General features: G+C 38.7%; 1 protein-coding gene and 1 long non-coding RNA gene across 8 annotated transcripts in view; both read left to right on the forward strand.

The window, feature by feature from the left end:
• The window catches only part of NKAIN2 (sodium/potassium transporting ATPase interacting 2), an 854,966-nt gene that overhangs the window by 197,763 nt on the left and 638,422 nt on the right, over positions 1 to 18,781 (forward strand). The gene's annotated exons all lie outside the window — the stretch shown is intronic.
• Positions 13,985 to 18,356, forward strand: LOC116665374. Of its 2 annotated transcripts, none has more exons than XR_004321967.1 (3): positions 13,985 to 14,556; positions 17,621 to 17,622; positions 18,344 to 18,356. It is a non-coding gene; the product is annotated as an uncharacterized LOC116665374 (long non-coding RNA). The 2 variants fall into 2 exon arrangements; XR_004321966.1 differs by lacking the exon at positions 13,985 to 14,556 and adding an exon at positions 16,019 to 16,644.

Genomic DNA, 18,781 nt, shown 5'->3' on the forward strand with positions numbered 1-18,781 from the left:
ATTTCTGTAGTAGCTCAGTTGATTGTTAATGCCTTACCAAGATTACCTGGTTCTTCAATTCTCTTTTCCTTTTATAATTAGGAAGCTGTAATGTTTAACGGTGTGTCCAAAGTGTGTCTCATCTTTGAATAATGCCAGACATTTGGAGTAAGCCTCGAAAAGAATGGTGAATCTAGGACATCTTTGCCACTGCTCCCCTCCTCTGCTTGTAGCAGGCACTCGAACTGTCCAGGCGCCACAGCTGTCCGTGACCTTGTGCTCACACAGACACTGCTGATCAGTGTTGGCATGCACACACACAAAACTGTTTCAGATGCCTTTTTCTGTAAACGTGTTAAAACTTTTTCATCCTAGAACAAAACCAGACCTTGAGCCCACCGTGTGCTTTGCTTACTGTCCCTTCACCGCTCCCTTCCTCAGCTCAGCTTCTTGAAGGGGCGTCTACACGAGCCGTCCCAGTGTCCTCACCTCACATTCACTGTGTCACTGCTCGGGCCGCTCAGACCTGCCTCCTGTCCGCACTGCCCCACGGCAGCCATGGTGGGGGTCCCTGATAGTCCTGAGACCACCGATTCTGCAGCTCTTAGCCTCCTGCCACCTCATTTATCCATCCACCTCTTCCTCAGCTCCTTCTTCCCGCCCCTTCTGTTTCTCTTCCTGCTTGTCTTCTGACAACTCGCTCACTTTCCACCTGTCCTGTGTTGGCCTCTCTCGGTGTTGTAGTTCTTACTCACAGCTTGAAGGCTCTCCAGTCTGCAGCCCCTACCTTAGCCTCTCCTCTGGTATTTACTTAGTCTTGTATCAAAGTTGCTGGTGGATGCATCTTCTCCGACAGATAGCCCACAGGAGCCCCCCATGGCATTTATGCTTCCTCTAATCTCCCGTTCAGGGGACCCCGTCGTCAACCACTCGGGCGGGTGTGCAGGACACAGGCGTTGCCCATCATCGTCGCACATCTCCACCTCAGCTCAGTCAGCTGCAAGTTCCAAATGAACTCCAAGTGGTTCTTCATTCGGTTCCCCCTTTCCATTTCTTGTCACCACTGCCCTAAGTCGAGGTTTATAACCACCTACCTAGTATCTTAACTTCTCATTCTGTTGCCCTCATTCACACTCTTTACTTCAGTTAAAGAAAAAAAAAACATATCTTAAGATCCAACCATGCCATTCACCCGATCAAAATCTTTTAATGCCTCCTCGATACCTGTAAAATAAGGACCAGAATCCTTAGCTCAGGCCATGCAGCCTCCAGGATGCAGTTCTGACCCCAGTCTTAGGCTGGACAGGCCCTGGAAGCCCTGTTCTCTCCGCAAACTGTGGCGTTCCATGAGTTTGTATCTTTACGCTTAGCGCTGTTTAGAATACCCTCTCCTATTTTTCCAGTCTAACTTATTCGTCTTCTAGGATTTTATATATGTCTCCTTAGCTCTATAAAACCTTCACTGAGGCCTCAGCCTAGCCTAAAATGCTCTTCTCTAAACCTCCATGGCACTTTTTCTTTTTTTGCTCCCAGTGGGTTGCATCATACATTTAACTTAAAGGCTCCAGTTTCAGAATCTAACTCCCAATGTGGAGTGAAATAAGACCTGACCTGTAGCATCCAAGAGCCTGAGGGAGTGGTGGCTATTAGGTGGGGCCACAGTAAGTGACATCAGTGTGGAAAGACAAAGAAGTATGTGGCCAATTCTTTGCATCTTTCAAAGTTGTAGATCTAGTAAAGATTTAGATCAAACCCAGCAAACATTTGTTGATACGTGCTGTGTGCCAGGCCTTCCTTAACTTAGATCCTTGTCAACATATTGTCATATTTTAAATCTCACAAAAAGAAAATCAAGGTTTTTCTTTAAAGAAGTGAGTTTTTTTAGTATTAAAATAGAATCAAGCGAACATGCAGGCTAGTCGGGATTCTTTAAAATCTTCCATCTTCCCATTCACTTAGTAAATTAATAATAAACTGCTGACCACTCGGTCATTTCCACAAAACCTGTTTTCGTTGCTTCCTTGAGCCCTACTCGGCGGTTCTCACAATGTTGAGTGCAAAATCCTTAAGACGGTGACAGTGTACAGGGTGTTGTGTACTGGATTCCATGGGTGACTTAAGGAATTTACAAGGATATTTTTGTCTCTATGCACCAAATGTGCTTTCTTTAGGAACTGGTCTCACTTAAGACGAGACACCACCTACGGTGTAGCTCTGACCTGTCAGAACTAGCTTTGGGGCAGACAGCTCCACTAAACATTATGCAGGATGCTTCTGGTGTTCTCGAACATATCCTTATGTAGTTCTGTACCCGTAGAGCCAGCTTAGTGCCTAGAATGAGCTAAGTACTCGGTAAATCTTTGTTCAACTCCACTAAACTGGGGGTCAACACTACTAGTACCCAAAATGGAGAAGAGCCGCCTGCTCCCTTCTCTTGATTGGTAACTATGCAATGATTCTTGCACTGTTTCTAGTGTGGAGACTCTTATTCTGCAAGACAAACCAACCAGGTTCTCTAGTGTGTGGTGACAGAGCTGACAGAGGGCCAGGATGAAAAGAAGCAGCACTTTGGAAATTATTTTCTGGAAGAAAGCAAAAAGGGAAAAAAAAAAGAGGCAGCTGAACCATATGTAAGGGTCATGGTGGGGATGGAGGGTGGGATGGAGGTAGCTGTGGGTAGATTTAAAGAAAGTAACAAAGACTGATCAAGCACAAATATAATGCCAGGTATTTAGGACTCTAGCTGACCAGTGTGACTATCTGGTACCTATGTTTCAGTACAACAGGAGATAGCCAGGAAGTAATCACTCCACTATCATCTTCACTAATCTGTGTCTACATATAGTGTTGATCCCCCATTTTTAAAGGTCTTTAGGAAGAAATTGATGATTATCTGTCTGTGGACTTCTAAAACTTTATCTTCTGGAAGTAATATCTTTCTATATACCTTTCAGTTTCCCGTTGTCATGTTTACTATTTGATAAAAGTAGATGAACAGGTAGATAGATAACTCATTCATATTGGAACCTTCAGTAAAAGCCTGGGGGAAAGGCACTATTTCTTAAATTTAAAAGCAGGGACCACAAAGCAATATAAAAATGTTTAGGGTCACCATGTTGATGTAATAGTGGAATAAAACTTTTTACATCATTTGATTTTCCCAATTGAAAAATAATAAAATTAAAAAAATAGGAAATTCAAAGGCAGGATTTTTTTTTTTTTCTGAAACATATGACTGTTTAGTTGTTCCTTCACTGTATTGTCACAGCTACAAACCGATGAAGGTTATACACTGAGAGCATAACAGTATTTCCTTTCACGTAATGACTGTTTGCCTAGTGCCCTATTTTTGTATATAATACTTTGTGTTAGTTCTCCAGGAAAAAAAAAAAATCAATTCAATGTCATTGATTAACAACACCCAGCCTACGTGTTTTAGTAAACTGAACCACTTTGCCTGTTGCTGGCATGACAGACGGTCTTTAATATAAAATGTTGAACCAAAGGAAAGCAAGCGTGTTTCTCTTTTTTATCAAAAATATAGAGAATGGGGAGGCAAGCTATTCACAATAGAAAAAGTTTAAAAAGAAATGGAAATCACTTGAGGCATTAGTCATTTACAAGCATGCAGGAGTAGCGTATTGTCTAGTATTAGGGACGTGAAAAAGGTTGAGATGAGTGTTCTATTATGTAGAGGAAAATGTGTTGCATTAATGCTTTAAAATAACTTGGATGATGATATAAAAAACCAGTTAAGTTTTGAAATACCTGTTGGAACATATCTCAGTAAAGATTATTTTGCCCTTCTCATGTTAGTTATAACACTTAAAAGATATTTAAAATAAATTAGTGATATATAAGCAGGTGGAAGAAAGCCAGCCATTGTATTTTAAGCAGCTGCCTATTTGGAGCCCTAGGACATCCATTGTATCACGTTATAAATGTATTTCTTAATTAGCATCCAGTGTAAGATAATCTGAGAATTGGTTAACAAAGGTTAAATCACATTTGGGACATTGAAAGGAAAACTGATGAACAGATTGTTAATGGCTGATTCCATTCTCACTAAGAGAACATCATCCCGTCAAAGGGAAGAAAGGCCTTTGCATTATTAAAAGCCTATTCTGTAACACTGTTGGGAATTTGGTTGGGTCATGAATGCTGGCAGGTTGTCAGGGAAACAGGAATAATGCAACTGAATGTATAGTCTACTTGCAAAATCGTTTTAGCATGGCTACTTTTGATTGTCTAATAGCTGTTGTGGAATTTCTAAAAGTAACATTAATGGAAAGGAACATATGTTCAGGTTTAATTACATATACCTCTCTGTTGTTATAGTAATAATAAAAATATTTCTCTAGGTATAAAGTATTATGCTTACAATCCAAAGTGAATTTTTTTTTCACAAGAAAAGGTTGAAATTTGTGTTTTGACGATTAACAGCATGTGCTATTTAATCATTGTTGATATTGGTATAACTCACCTATTATCATATGGTGACTGAGTTTCCTCGTAGTCGTTTGAGGGTTTGTGTTAAAGTCAGCCACATTCATATTCTCATGATCTCTTTTTTAATCACTGCTGCTTAGAAAGAGGCCTGGGAGGGTCTCTATCCAATGTTTGTTCTCTGAGAAAAGCTGACTTTATGCTAGCATGATGGGACCCCAATAGTACCTGCAGATACATGAAAATGAACATGTTGTAAATAGCTTTATTTATAAGTACAAATAAATAGCTTTATTTATAAGTACAAATGTTTATAATGATTCAAATTGACAAAAATACAGGAAAAAGAAATTAGGCCCCTCTTGCAAGAGACTCTAATAAAATCTGAGGCTGGAAGAACACTATAAAATGACTCTTCACACATTAGGATGTGATCTTTCCAAAACCAAATAAAAAATCTGACCATAAAGTTAACATGTTTAAATTACGGATCTAAGGGCATTTGCACATGAGCTGAGAAAGCCTTGACATTACGTGATAGTATGTTTGGTGGATATAGCAAATGTATCTTGAGGAATACCTTTTCCCTCAGCTTGCTCAAGCAAACCTTTAATATCTCTTTGATACTTGTAGAGTAAAACTGTGATCTTTACCCTCTACCTGGTGTTCAGGCCCCTGCATCAGCTCTCCTCAGAGTCACCCCCAGACACTCTCCTCCAGTTTCCCTGTGCCTTATTTCTTCAGATACGCACTGTTTTTTCCTAGCTACCCCACTTCCTGTGTAATTCCGTGCAAGTCGCTTCGTCCCTGTGTCCCTTTGCTTTCTCTCTGATTTGGTCTAAATAATAGTGATGATACACAAAAGTGCTTAAAAGCTGCTAGCTAGTTATCATCATTATCATCCTCAACTATGTGGTTGATTCATGCTGTTTCTGCCCCAAATGCCCCATATCCCTTCACCACCATTTGAACCATGACATCCTCTTAAGGAAAGAGTGACGCATTTTATTTAACATTGTGCAGAAGAAATTCAAGACTGTAGCTTTGATAACGGTATTTATCAAGACTGGAAATTCACTGTATTTTAGTATTGCTTGTGAGATGGAAATAATGTGTGGGCTTCCCTTGTCATAGCAGAGAGGACAGACCAAGAGCCCAAGAGCAATTTGTCAACCGGGAGTATTAACGGCGGTATTGGAGGGAAAGCAACAAGGGTGCTGGAAACGTGTTTTGAAAAGCGGGTCATGGTGATAATGTAAAAACAGGCCTAGAATTACTTGGTATTGAGAGAATAAATAATGGCTATTGTCTCTTCCTCAAGATTGATATTATGTGAAGACTGTGTAATTAGGAATTCTCTATTATACCTCAGCCCACATGTTCTATCCATAATATCATTGATCTGATAGCCACAAAACCCACATTGTATCTAGCAGGCAGGACTTTTCTCAAGGCCAGATCTTTGGGTAGGAAATCTCTTAGAGTATATGTGTTGGCACCATGATCTTGACTTTACCTGTTTTCCTGTTTACAAACTGGTATGGCCTTTGAGTTAGGTATTTTGGTTTGAAACACGTGTATTCTCCCATTGGACTCAGCTCACAATAATTTCACTTGTTTTCCGCCCTCTCCCCCTTGCTGAAGTTTTAGGGAGATGGGTTGTAAGTCTCCTGGTTACCAGTCCCACTGCAACTTCTCTACAGTCTAGGCCAAATATTTTTATACTGTGTTTGTTTAAAAATGAAAACAGTGCCTTTACATCCTGCCTAAGGGGACAGTTTCTTTAGAAAGAAGAACCTTTTTCCCTCTGAATATAACAGATACTTATCTTTTATTGCGGGAACTGAATGAGCAGTTCATTAGCTAATCTCTGTCTTATATATCTATTTTGGTGCCTTTACAAACAAAATATTTTACAAGCTCAACAGCAGTAAAAGAAACTCCTGACCTTGACTGTTTTTTGAAAGCCTGGGTAGTTAAACTACACCCCACAGCAATCAGGCGTCAGAATCATTTCTTTTCTACTTCAAAAGTGTGTATGTGGTTTTTTTAAACTGCTAATGAAAGCATTACAAAGATTAGCTTTTGAAGTGGTGAGCAGCTTTCATTTATTTTCCTTCTGGTATTCCCTCTGCCTCCAGCTAAAATTTAGAACCTTAAAAATGTTGCTCTTCGGTGCTAAATTCAGTTGATGTTCTATCAAAGTGCATTTGGATTATCAAAGCTCCGTTCTTATCTTGCAGCTCAGTATTCCTGAGAGATCGCTAGTCAGGTTAGAATTGACAAGCCTGTGTCTGGTCCTTTCAAACTAGGATGCGCTAGGTTCCCTGCCGTGGGCCTATCTACCTGGGCTGGTTAACCCCCCTGCTGCCATACAGGAAGAGGGACGCCCACACTAGTGACAAGCAAGGGAGTGTCCACTTCCAAAAGGCAAAAGAGCAGCTTCAGCCCTTGATACGATGGGAGAGATCCACACAGAAATTATCAGCAGGGAGAGATATGTGATGGCACAAGCAGATTCACAAATCTCTGGAAATTTGGAAACTTTCTGCTGTATTGCATTTACTACCTAAAGGAAAAGGCTTTTTTTTTTTTTTTTTGGATGGAGAAATTTGGAGGTTAATCATTCCAGTGGCAATTCATGTCAATAGTCTTTCTCTTCTTGAATGTTGTAAATTAGCATCAGTGAATTTTGCTTACATAATGTTTCATAGATGTCATTTTTTTTTTTCTGAGTCTTCATAATTACTGGCTCCTGAAAACTTGTGTAATTTGGGATTTCTTTGAAGTTGTCTCCTAAAAAGAATTCTGCTACATTTTAATCATGAAATGAAATCAGATTAAACCAGTATCATCTCCCATACACATGAAAACATCTTGAGGCACATTTGAAACTTGGGTGATTTTACATAAAGGTTTTGTTGATCCTTGGATGTCACACTGTAGTAACATTTATCCAAAGACTAGAAGAACCAACTGGGTTTTGGAATTCTGTAATTTTCTGGGGTTATGATAAAATGGGTACATTTCTGTAGAGTGATGGGAGCAAAAGACAACTTTAAAGGTCTAAAAAGAGCATGGTGGCCTAAGAGAGGGAAGCACCTGGCAGTATATGAAAGGTCCACTATGGGGTAGAAGTTAGAAGGGACACAGGATCATATGGGTGTACTTTAAAGCAGACCTGTCTTGTAAAAGTCAGGGTCACATGATTTCCTCAGGTTGTCTGGTGAGGCCTGAGTCTTTGATGAGTGTGTCCCCTGAAGGAAGAAGAATCATGTGCTTGCTTGAGTTGAGGACAGTGAAAATGGGTTTCAGAGATTTCTTCATTTTACGATCTTGAAATCAGCAGTTGACTACAGACTTCACATTAATTTAGGTGAGGCTGAAATATGGTGGGTATTATAGAGAAATAGCCCACGATTCAGCTGATGGCAAAGTTTCACTTTGACTTGGCTGGTCATTATAGAATCTAGCTTCCCCCGGAACTGACCAGGACTCAAACTGCATACTTTGAAAAGGAAATATGAGACTCAGGAATGACTGTATCGAGGTATTGGCATATTTAATAACTTTATATATTATACTGTAAGTTTTGAGGTAAAATACAAGAAATCACTGGTGGATGCAGAGTCCTGATTTTTAGCAGAACATATTGATGATGAATTTTCTACTTTCCTGCCACCCCTCACTCTCTGTGCTCTTCCAACACATGCGCGCGTGCGCGTAAGCACGTGCCACTGCCTATGAATTTAGTGTGTAGTTCCTGTACTGTAACTGGCTCAGATAAGGATAGATTCAAAGGTAATTTCTCTTGATATATAACTTTAATAAAATGCCCCCAAGAAGTTTCATTTTAATAGGTAGGTACATAAGATCTCGGTACCTTTATTTAGGACTGTGTACGTATTGATACTTTCTAGTTTCATCAAAAGCAAATTAACAGAGTTCAATATTTTATAAGTTATTGCACTTAGAATCAAGGGTGTTTAATCAGCACTGTCTTCCCTCCCTTAGAGGATCTCTGACAACTCTGACAAATTTAAATCGGTCTCCTTTGCAGATAAGTTTTCATGGTCATGAATAATAGGAGTATTTTTACTCTCATACAAAAAGGACATTCTTTCATGAGCGTTTAAACATCTGTCAGAGTTTTAAAGTATTTATTAATGCAGGCTTATTTTAAAAATACAAAAAACCTTGCTAGATATTACCAGTGAAATAAAGAATTATAATTTGAAATAGCAACACCTAGAGATAACTCTATAGATAGGCCAGTATGTTGGTTCTATTTGCAACATAAGATCATACTGTTTTAATTATTATGACTTTATAATATTACTTAATATTAGATAGGGCAAGTAGCATTCAACAATCTTCTATTTCAAATATCAAGGCTATTTCAAGTGTTTTTGAAATTACAAAAAAAAAAAAAAAACCCAACAGTTTCTCTTTGAATACTGGAAATGTATTATACACTCAAATGTGTATGTGTGTATGTATACATATTTACATACATTTATAATATTGGTCATTCATTGACAAATATTGTTTGGTTTTGCCTATACTTAATCATAACATATAAAAAGCAATCACTTTTCTAAACTAAAGAGAAGAATTTCCTCTTCTCTACAATTACATGCCCAATAGGATAGTGATTGAATAAATAAGTAAATGAGTGATTACTTTTTATATGTTAATTGTAAAACCCTCTCTTGGCTGAAATTACATTTTTCTAAAAATAGGTTTTTAACTTTTTTCTCTTAGGATATTTACCTACACTCAGTTTCTACCAAAAAAAAAAAAAAGGCTGTTTGTCTTTATTATTTTTATCTTTGTTTCTTTCTATTGCCTGGTTGCAGTGGCCAGTATTTCCCAGACAACTGTAATATTAGTGGACATCCTTACTATAATAAGAATGCTTCCTAATATTCATAGAATATGAACTCTAGCTTTGGTTGAGATACACATATATACGTCTCCAGCCTTACCATCTCCTCCAACACATATGCATGTAGCAACTTATGTGTGTATGACCTGGCTCAAGAATCCATTTGTTCCTACATAAGAAGTTTGTATGTTCCTTTTTTTCAGGACCTAGCTGGGGGCTAACCTATTAATACATGTCATTTATTAACTGTATTTCCTAATGGGGAATCATTTTTTAAGTGAACCTCACTTAATCATGTTTCATCATTCTTTTTGTTGTTGTTGTTTGGCTTGTTTGTTTTATTAAAGTATAGTCAGTTTACAGTGTTGTGACAATTTCTGGTGTACAGCATAATGTTTCAGGCATACATATACATACATATATTCCTTTTTGTGTCCTTTTTCATTATAGGTTACTACAAAATATTGGATATAGTTCCCTGTGCTGTACAGCATGAACTTGTTCTTTATGTATTTGTGTATAGTAGTTAGTATCCGCAGATCTCCAAATCTCAACCTATCCTTTCCCACCTTCTTACCCCCACTGGTAACCATAAGTTTGTTTTCTATGTCTGTGAGTCTGTTTCTGTTTTGTAGATAAGTTCATTTGTGTCTTCTTTTTTTTCTTTTCTTTTTTTTTTTAGAATTTTTTTAGATTTATGAGTGATATCATATGGTATTTGTCTTTCTCTTTCTGGCTTACTTCACTTAGAATGAAGATTCCCAGTTTCATCCATGTTGCTGCAAATGGCATTATTTTATTCTTTTTTATGGCTAAGTAGTATTCCATTGTATAAATATACCATGGCTTCTTTATCTATTTGTCTGTTGATGGACATTTAGGTTGTTTCTATGTCTTGGCTATTGTAAATAGTGCTGCTATGAACATTGGGGTGCATGTATCTTTTCAAATTAGAGTTCCCTCTGTATATATGCCCAGGAGTGGGATTGCTGGATTATATGGTAAGTCTATTTTTAGTTTTTTGAGGAATCTCCATACTATTTGCCATAATGGCTGCACCAAACTACATTGCCACCAACAGTGTAGGAGGATTCCCTTTTCTCCACACCCTCTCCAGCACTTACTGTTAGACATAATCAGTATTTTGTAGACATTTTGATTTTTGTTGTTGCTTTTGTTGTTTTCTGATTTATCACCATTTATTATTACTATTTTTATTATTATATTAGCATACTTTTGCTAAATATTTGCTAAGTATCAAATTCTGTGCTAAGCCCTTGCTTGATGGCATCACTGACCACTCCCTGGACATCTGTGATCTAGCTGTTTTCAGATAAAGACTCTGAGACACCTATTGACATTTGTCATTAATCATGTGGCTCTGTCAGGGCTAAGCTTCCTGGGTACAAATCATGAAAGCCGTGTACCAGGAACAAGTTACTTAACAGTATAAATCTCCATGTTCTCATCTCTAAAAAGGGGATGAAAGTGGTACCTATTTTAATGAAATGAAAAGTAAATGATATAATGCAAGTAGTTTTCATAGAAACTATGATGCTGCTGATGATGTTTGTCCAAGGTCACGGAGTCAGTGAATGGCAGAGAGGACCAGAGCCTGATTCCAGCGTTCAAGGTCTTACACTCCATTTTGTACCGCTACTGCTGGATTCCACTTCCAGTTTGCTGTTTTGTGTACTTTTACTCATTTGGATAGCTCACAAATTAAGAGGTGAATTTGTAATTATGCATTAACAGGCCACATTTTAGGAAGTCAAGTGAATATGTTTTTGACTGAGCTATTGTTGTAGGAGCATCCTCTGCTTTATTGTTATTTCATTATCTATTGTGCCTTCATTGGCCTTTGATTCATAAGTGTAACCACCCCTCCTGTCAGTGTTATCAACTATGAATGGCTTATGCTTTTAATGATAATTATCTTCATATCATTCTCATACTATTGTTAGAACATTGCTGCCTTATGGGCATAGAAACTGAAACAAGAAAGGAGACTTCTGTCTTTTAAAATTGTGTTGGATAAACAGAAATCCTGAAAACTTGAGGCCAAATTGAGTTTGCTCAGACTAAATGCAAGTACTTATATTTTGTTAATTTTATTCTATTGACTTTTTTTTGGATTTGTAATCATTCAACATTTAGCACCGGTTTCCAGCTTTGAAATACAAACTGTTTTAAATAGATTAATCTCATACCAGCTAAAATGAAGTAAAGTTTTATTACAGTTCAGAAGTTGAAAATCCTTATATTTGTGACTTGAGTTCATTTTACTACTGTTTTGCTATAAAATATTTACACTGGACAATATAAAATAACATTTTTGTTGCTATTAATAAAGAAGAAATGTTGGCTCAGATCTCTGCAATGACTGAATAAAGAGGGAAAGAAAACAATTTATGAATATGTTCATCACTTTCACAATCTCTCAAATTGGGATAAAGATGAAATCATTGAAGTATGATATATGAAGAATAAGTCTGTGTATGTATATAAGTATATGTTTATTAAATAAAACTAAGTTAATTTTTTGTCTAATCAGTAAGTACCCATTGATCTGATTTCCCAAAGACTAATTTGTTTTCTGCAAATTGGCTCTTTTTTAGTTGGTTAAATCATTTGCAGTAATAAGGTGTCCATACCCTTCCTGACTTGGACAAACCTAAAAAATATATATTCTTGCTACTTCTCAGTTCTAAACAAACTGGAGGAAAGCAAACAGTCTTTGTTTTCACCATGTGAATGATATTTGGAAATCCCACATTTTGGTAATGTTGCCGGGATGGGGAGGGGGAGAGGCTGCTTTGATGACGTTGAGCTCACTGCTAGAGAGGAAAGCTTGGACTCAGTTGTGGCTTAATGAATGAGAGTGAGCCAGCGTGTGCGTTGAATGAAACAGAAGGGCCCTTCACTTATCCCCTAGTATATCCTTGTGCCCTTACTAATGTGCTCAGTAGCACAGTGAGCCACTTTTTACCAGGTTGTTTGCTGGCCAGTGTTGGAAGCCAGAGGAGAAAGAAGCATGTTCAGAGAACCTTACGAGGATGGCAGAGATAGTGATACCTCTCCTGACTCAACATGTGGTTCCTACAGCTCTAGGACGTACGCCCAGGACCACACCGGTGGCTGGCCCAGCCGCTGGCTGCTCAGGGCTCTAAAACCGCACTGCGTAAGTCAGAAAATAGAAGCTCAGCTCACTTTATAATTCCTCATTCTGCTCTTGACATAACTTGGGAAATGGAAATTGGTTTCAATATTCACATCAACCATGTCAGGGGGAGAAAATCCACAAACACATCTCTGAAGAGGATAGTTGTGGTCAAATGCAAGTTTGTGTGTCTGACACACAGCAGGGCCAAACAGACTGAAATGTTGGTGTTTGGAGCAGAGAAAGGTTTGTTGCCGGGCTGAGCAAGGAGAATGGGCGGCTTATGCTCAAAAGGCCCAACCCCCCTGTTGGTTTTCAGGGAAGAGTTTTTAAAGGCAAAACTGGGGTGAGGATTGCAGGGCACATGACTTTCTTCTGATTGGTTGGGGGTGAGGTAGCAGGGTAGTGTTCCAGGAATCTCAGTCATCAACCTTCTGGTTCCAGCCAGGCTGGGGTCTGCGTGCTTGTGGTCAGCATGTAGTCACCATCCTCCACGTCGGTGGGGGTCCTAGTTTCTGTAGGAAAATTCAGATATGCGTCGGATTGTTAGCTATACTCCTTCATAAGGAACCGGGAGTTCTAACCCAGATGTCCTGTTAACTGCTTGAACCTGCTCTTTGGAACTTGGGGAAGGCCTCGGAGACTAAAGCCTTTTTTTTTACCCCTACAAACAAGAAATGGGACACGGAGGGGCTTTTGTACCCAGGAGGGTCCTGCTCGGTTTCATGTTTACTGCCTGTCCACCCCTGTAAATTTCGTGGTGCAGCTGTAGGCCTTGTACTAATTCTGAGACCTCAAAGCCCACAGACAGCTGAAATGGGCAGTTTTAGGCCACAGAACTCTTGTGTGCGGCATAGAGCTAGTTAACAGGAATAAATTGTATACTTTACTTTCTAAATATTTATGCTTTTAAAAAAACTATTCAGGGTCAGAATAAATTTTTAAATGACCTGAAATACCAAGTGTCCAAGTGAAAGCTAGAAAAACTATATTTTGAAAAATTTATAATCATATCCTTGTAAATTAGAATTTTCTTTTTGAGAGGAATTTCTCATTCCACTTGGATGAATGGGAAACTGTCAAATGAAATTAATTCCAAATAGAATAACGTGCTTTGATATATTTAGCACGTGTAATAAATCCCTTATTTTGATGAAGAATTAAACATTTCTAATAGAAAAATGTTTTTTACCTATCTCTACTAAAATATTAGGGAGATCACTGCAGGAGATTTATTTGAATCAGTGGTAATTTAGAAACCTTTCCAGCTGTCCACCGTCTGCATTCTACCCTAAATAACAGCAACTAATCTAAAATTTATATTTTCTACAGATATCAAAGGTCTTTTAAAGAGGTTAAAAAAATCCAACTTTGCTTATAAACTTATAATGTACAAGGTATCCTGTAGCCTTTTGGCAGTCAAGATCCATTTTGAGAATATTTAAAATAATACTTCTTAAAACAGAACATGCTTAAACACCTGTCAGACCAAACAACCAGATGGTAAGTGAGATCATATGGCTTTAGATTTATGGCTTTTAAATATTATGGAGTTTGAAGAAGACTTCTAGCAGATCCCTTGATCTCAGCTTGTATCCCTTGAATGCTCAGCTCTCAGACAAATCTATGTTGAGTATTTAGGATGTACTGGACACTATGTCAGACACTGAAGATAGAAGGGAACGAGGTGTTCTTCCCTTAAAGACAATGCATTTGGGGAGTTGTACAACTGTGGGTCGTACATATCATTAAACACTGACTTCCCTGGTGAATGGGAAACAGGACAGCCAATAGTTGACTGCAAAAGGCCGGAAATGCAACAAGTTCTCTGACATCTAGACAAGCATTCTAGACACAAAACTCTGCTAGGTGGCCATTGGATGATAGAAAGAGACTTGGATTGGCAAGCAAGACCCTGCTCTCTGTCCTTTATCTGCCATCTGAGACCTTCAGCAAATTACTTCATGTCTTTCAGTCTTAGTATCTTGCACACAAAGGAAGACGTTACTGTCTCTAGGGCTCCTTGTAAAACATTCAGATCCTGATTTTTTTTACCCACTTTATAATAGCATTAACCAGCCGGGTTGCGTTTCCTCATTATTATATTGTAGGCTTTTACAAGATAGATGTCCAGGTATTTTGAATAGACAGCATTTATGACAAAATTAGTTTTAGGACCAAAGCAAAAGTAGTCATTTTCAACCATAGTAAAACTCTAAAGCTTCTGCAAGAGAAGGCAGTAAAATTCCCCAAATATTAAAACCTCAGAAATGGTTTCCATACAACACCCTCATCGCTCTCCCATCTCAGAAAATGTCCAGTTTACTTCAGGGCCATCAGCGACTATCTTTTGAAGTAGTTTCCACCTTGTTAACTGTTGCTCCTTGGATAAGATACTTCTTTGAGTGTGGGCGGGAGCTGTGAGCGACCAGCCCCGAAGACCGGAAGTTCTCTTTGAGTACTGGACCCATCCTCCTCACTGCTGTGTGAGACACACATCTGCTGTAACACCCACTGCTGGGGCTCGGGGCTCCTGAAGGGCTCTCCCAGCGCTCTGCTCTTCCCTCGTTCCCTGTGCCTTAAACAAGGTCATTCGCCTAGACAGAATTTAAATGGTACTTTTTGACCTCCTACTTTGCAGGTCAGTTGCTATGGCAGAGTACTGACCTTTCTCCAGAGTGCTGATCACTTACTGTAGTTTCTGCAACATCCTCCAGTAACCACTGAAAGATGTTAAGAGTGTAGTTTTCTTACCTGCAATGGAGAAATGAACTCAGAAGGAAACTTCCTTTTAATCAGTACAGCTGAAGTTGACTTTACATAATCACTGTAAAGAAAAGAAGTCAGCCTTCTGCTTTTCACCCCACCTCGACTCCTTCAAGCAGCCTAAACAGGGTTGTCTGATTCTTTGGAAGAGTAGCAGCTTTACCTTCGTGCCTGGAATTATCCAGTTGAGTTAATTTTATAGGCTCATCAAAAAGCTGTCTCTCCATTAATGAAGTTCAGCTTCGTATACAGTTATTTCTTTAAGTCAAAGCCATCCTACAAGTATGTGTGTATACAGACACACATACACACACATATATCCTGTAATATGCAATATAATGTATGTTACATATTGTGTATACTATATATTCTAGTATGTTTCTTTTTCATGTTTTAAGAACATTGTTCATCATCCTTTCATATCATTAGAACTGAATAAATACTGTTTGAACTGATGAGTGAATGAATGAAAGAATGCATGTCTTCTTGCTATGGAAAAATGGGAAGGTTTTACAGAATTTATGTAGTGACATAGAGAGGTAAGAACTTCTTGATTTTACACTTCTAGTTTGTGTTAAACACATTTAAAGGGAGAGGAAATCTTTATAGATGTGGTTATAAAAACACAGTTTTCACTCTCTTGTTTAGAAAACAATTTGTGTCTGCCCTTGTTTAAGAGATCAGTGAAATCCTTGAAATTAAGCACTTAATGCTTATCAAATAGCAAGCAGGGACCACAGCCTAGTAACCTTCGTCTGCAGCGGAGGATTAGAAATGAGGCTAAGTGGTGATTCATGGAGATGGTGATTATGTGTTTTCAGTTTGTTCCAATGTATAAATGACATTTAAACCATGTTCTGTAATTTGAAATTGATACATTATGGTTTTAAAAGGTTTCTAATAGTAATCTTTATCAATCTCTGCCCTTTTAGTAAATATCTAATGTTTAGCTTAATAGCTTAATGATCTTTTGATATAGTATTATAGACTCATGTAAGTTTAAATTGAAATAATTAAGAAAGCCACAAATATGGTTTAAGAATTTAAGGTCTGTCTGGAAATTGAAACTTATAAGTGTTTTGTGAGTCTCCATTTTAACCAACAAGTACAGAATACATTAATTAGCAGGTATTCTAATAGTAACTATCCAGTTCCAAAGAAGGAAAAGAAAGGTATTTCACATTTTTTTCCTGCAGGTTTTTAGGAATTTGGATTCAATGATAGGTCTAGTAAAACCTGATTTCAGTTGTGGGCTTAAATCTATTAGAGTGAAGTTCTTATCTTACAAACTCATCAGTCTTTTTACACACACATACAGTATCCTAATATACAAATAATACCTTTCTTTTTGAACTGATTTAAAAGAAAAATGATCCTACCTAGTTTAAGTCAATCATTTATCTGAGTCCTTGGGGGAAAATGATACTATTTCTCAAATTGTATTCCTAGAACACTAGAGTTCCACCCAAAAAGTATTCCATAATGAAACAAGTTCTGTAAATGATCAAAGCTGTTACTGCTTCCTGGAGAATCTCAATACCCATTAGCTCATTTAACACTGAAAAGGTCTTCAACAAAGAAACTTTAAGTTTGCTTAACCCAGAGTTTCCCAAATTCTCTTGATCACTTGACCCTTCTTGATTCTGCATAAGGCTTTTTAATGTTTCTTATGGTGGTAGATGTCAGAGAAGAATTTGAATTAAATGATAAAGAGTTGATCTTACATGTTTGTTTGCTTAGCTTTTCCCTAAGTGTGTGGTAGAGAAAAAGTGCTCTTTAAATATAAGGAAGGCACTTTTGTTATTGTTTTTCTTCAAATACTTTTTTTTAGAGCAGTTTTCGGTTTAGAGCAAAATTGAGAGGAGAGTGCAGAGATTCCCCACAGCGCCGCCTCTCTCCCCACATGCAGCTCCCGTGGTTACCAGCATCCCTCATCAGAGAGGTTACGGCGGATTGACATGCCGTCATCATCTCAAGTCCATATTTACCTTAGGATTCACTCGTGGTGATATACATTCCATGGGTTTGGGCAAATGTAGGACATGTCCATTATTATGATATCACAGAATATTTTCACTGCACTAAAAATAGAAAAGTGTCTTTTATTTAACTTTGTGCCATGGACACAGCTTCCCAGTTTAAAAAAAAAATGGACGAAGAGAGAAGGAGGGAGGAAGAAATGGAGGTAAAGGTAATATGTGGGTCAAGTAGTCACGGAACCAGGAAATACATTTCAAATCCTGTCTAGAGCAGTGCTTCTCACGATGTGACCCCTGGCCCAGCAGCATGAGACTCACCTGAGATCTTGGTAAAAATGGAGCATCCCAGACCTGTGGAATGGAATTCAGGGGATGGTCCCCAGCAAGCTGAGACTGAATCAGTCGTCCGGGAGATTCTGACGGATGCCACACGTCGGAGTCCACCGGCCCACAGGTGTGATGCTGGGAGAAGAGATTCAGCTCCTCAAGTGTGGGAAGGCCAGCTTTGAGCTCAGGCGTCTCCTTGCGATGAGTGGGCTCCCCCGCCTGGTCTCTGAGTGCTTGCCGAAAAGCTGTCAGGGAGTCGAGTCAGGTAGTTCTGTGGTGTCTGTCGTGATGACAGAGGGTATACCAAGCTGTTCAAAATACCATCCCTGCTTTGTAAAAAGCTCATTTCTTTGTCAGACAAAGCTCTTGGGACCAATCTTAGGTTTGGAGCAAAAGGCCAATACCTGCACTCTTTCTATTTCCTCATGAGATACTTTCCTGTTAACCATTTGTAACCTGGTTGCTGTCACGGAAGACCTTCTGATAAGTACAGTTTGTGAGCTGAGAGTTCTTTGCATTTGTCTTGTGACATCCTTTCCTTCTAGTAGGGCTGTGACTGCACCACTCCATGTGCAGCTGTCAGATCCCCTGCCCTCTTCTAAAAACAGGCTGTACTGACAACAGCTGGCTTCTATCTCATCTCCAAATTCCATGTACTTGTCCCTTTGTTGAAAGATAATCTAAGCTTGCTTTTCATGTATCTACAATATGTGGGGAGAGCAAAATATACAGTAGAATAAGGTGCGGAATATTTATTCTAATAATGTACCAAAGAGCAAGCTGTGTGATCTTAATGAGGCAAGAGCGTCGTCAGGGTCCCACAGTACCACACTGAGGCAAGCTGCATGGAGAACAGAGCTACTGGCCCAGCTATCAGGAGGCATTTTAAGAGGCCCTGCTGTAAATCCAGCCAACTCATTTGTCATCCACTCTTAAAGACTCAGGGAGGGTGTTAGTTCTGGCACCCAAGATATTTTGGTTAGTGACCAATTCCTTCCTTAAGCAGAGAGCAACATACCCAGCTAATTCTTGGGACTGGATTTATTGACAGGGATAAAGAGAGAGTGGAGACCTTTGATCAGTCTGTCTCTTGGCATCCAGCAATATTTACACTATTGCTATAGAAATAATCAAAGCAGTGGCTTGCCTAGGAAGAGGTGTTACTTCTCATTGTGGTAGACCCCCAGAACACCTCTTCCAGATCTCGGGATCCCAGGTCTGTGAATAAAACACCAA

Source organism: Camelus ferus, chromosome 8, assembly GCF_009834535.1.
Source record: "Camelus ferus isolate YT-003-E chromosome 8, BCGSAC_Cfer_1.0, whole genome shotgun sequence".
In the NCBI taxonomy this organism is placed as follows: domain Eukaryota; kingdom Metazoa; phylum Chordata; class Mammalia; order Artiodactyla; family Camelidae; genus Camelus; species Camelus ferus.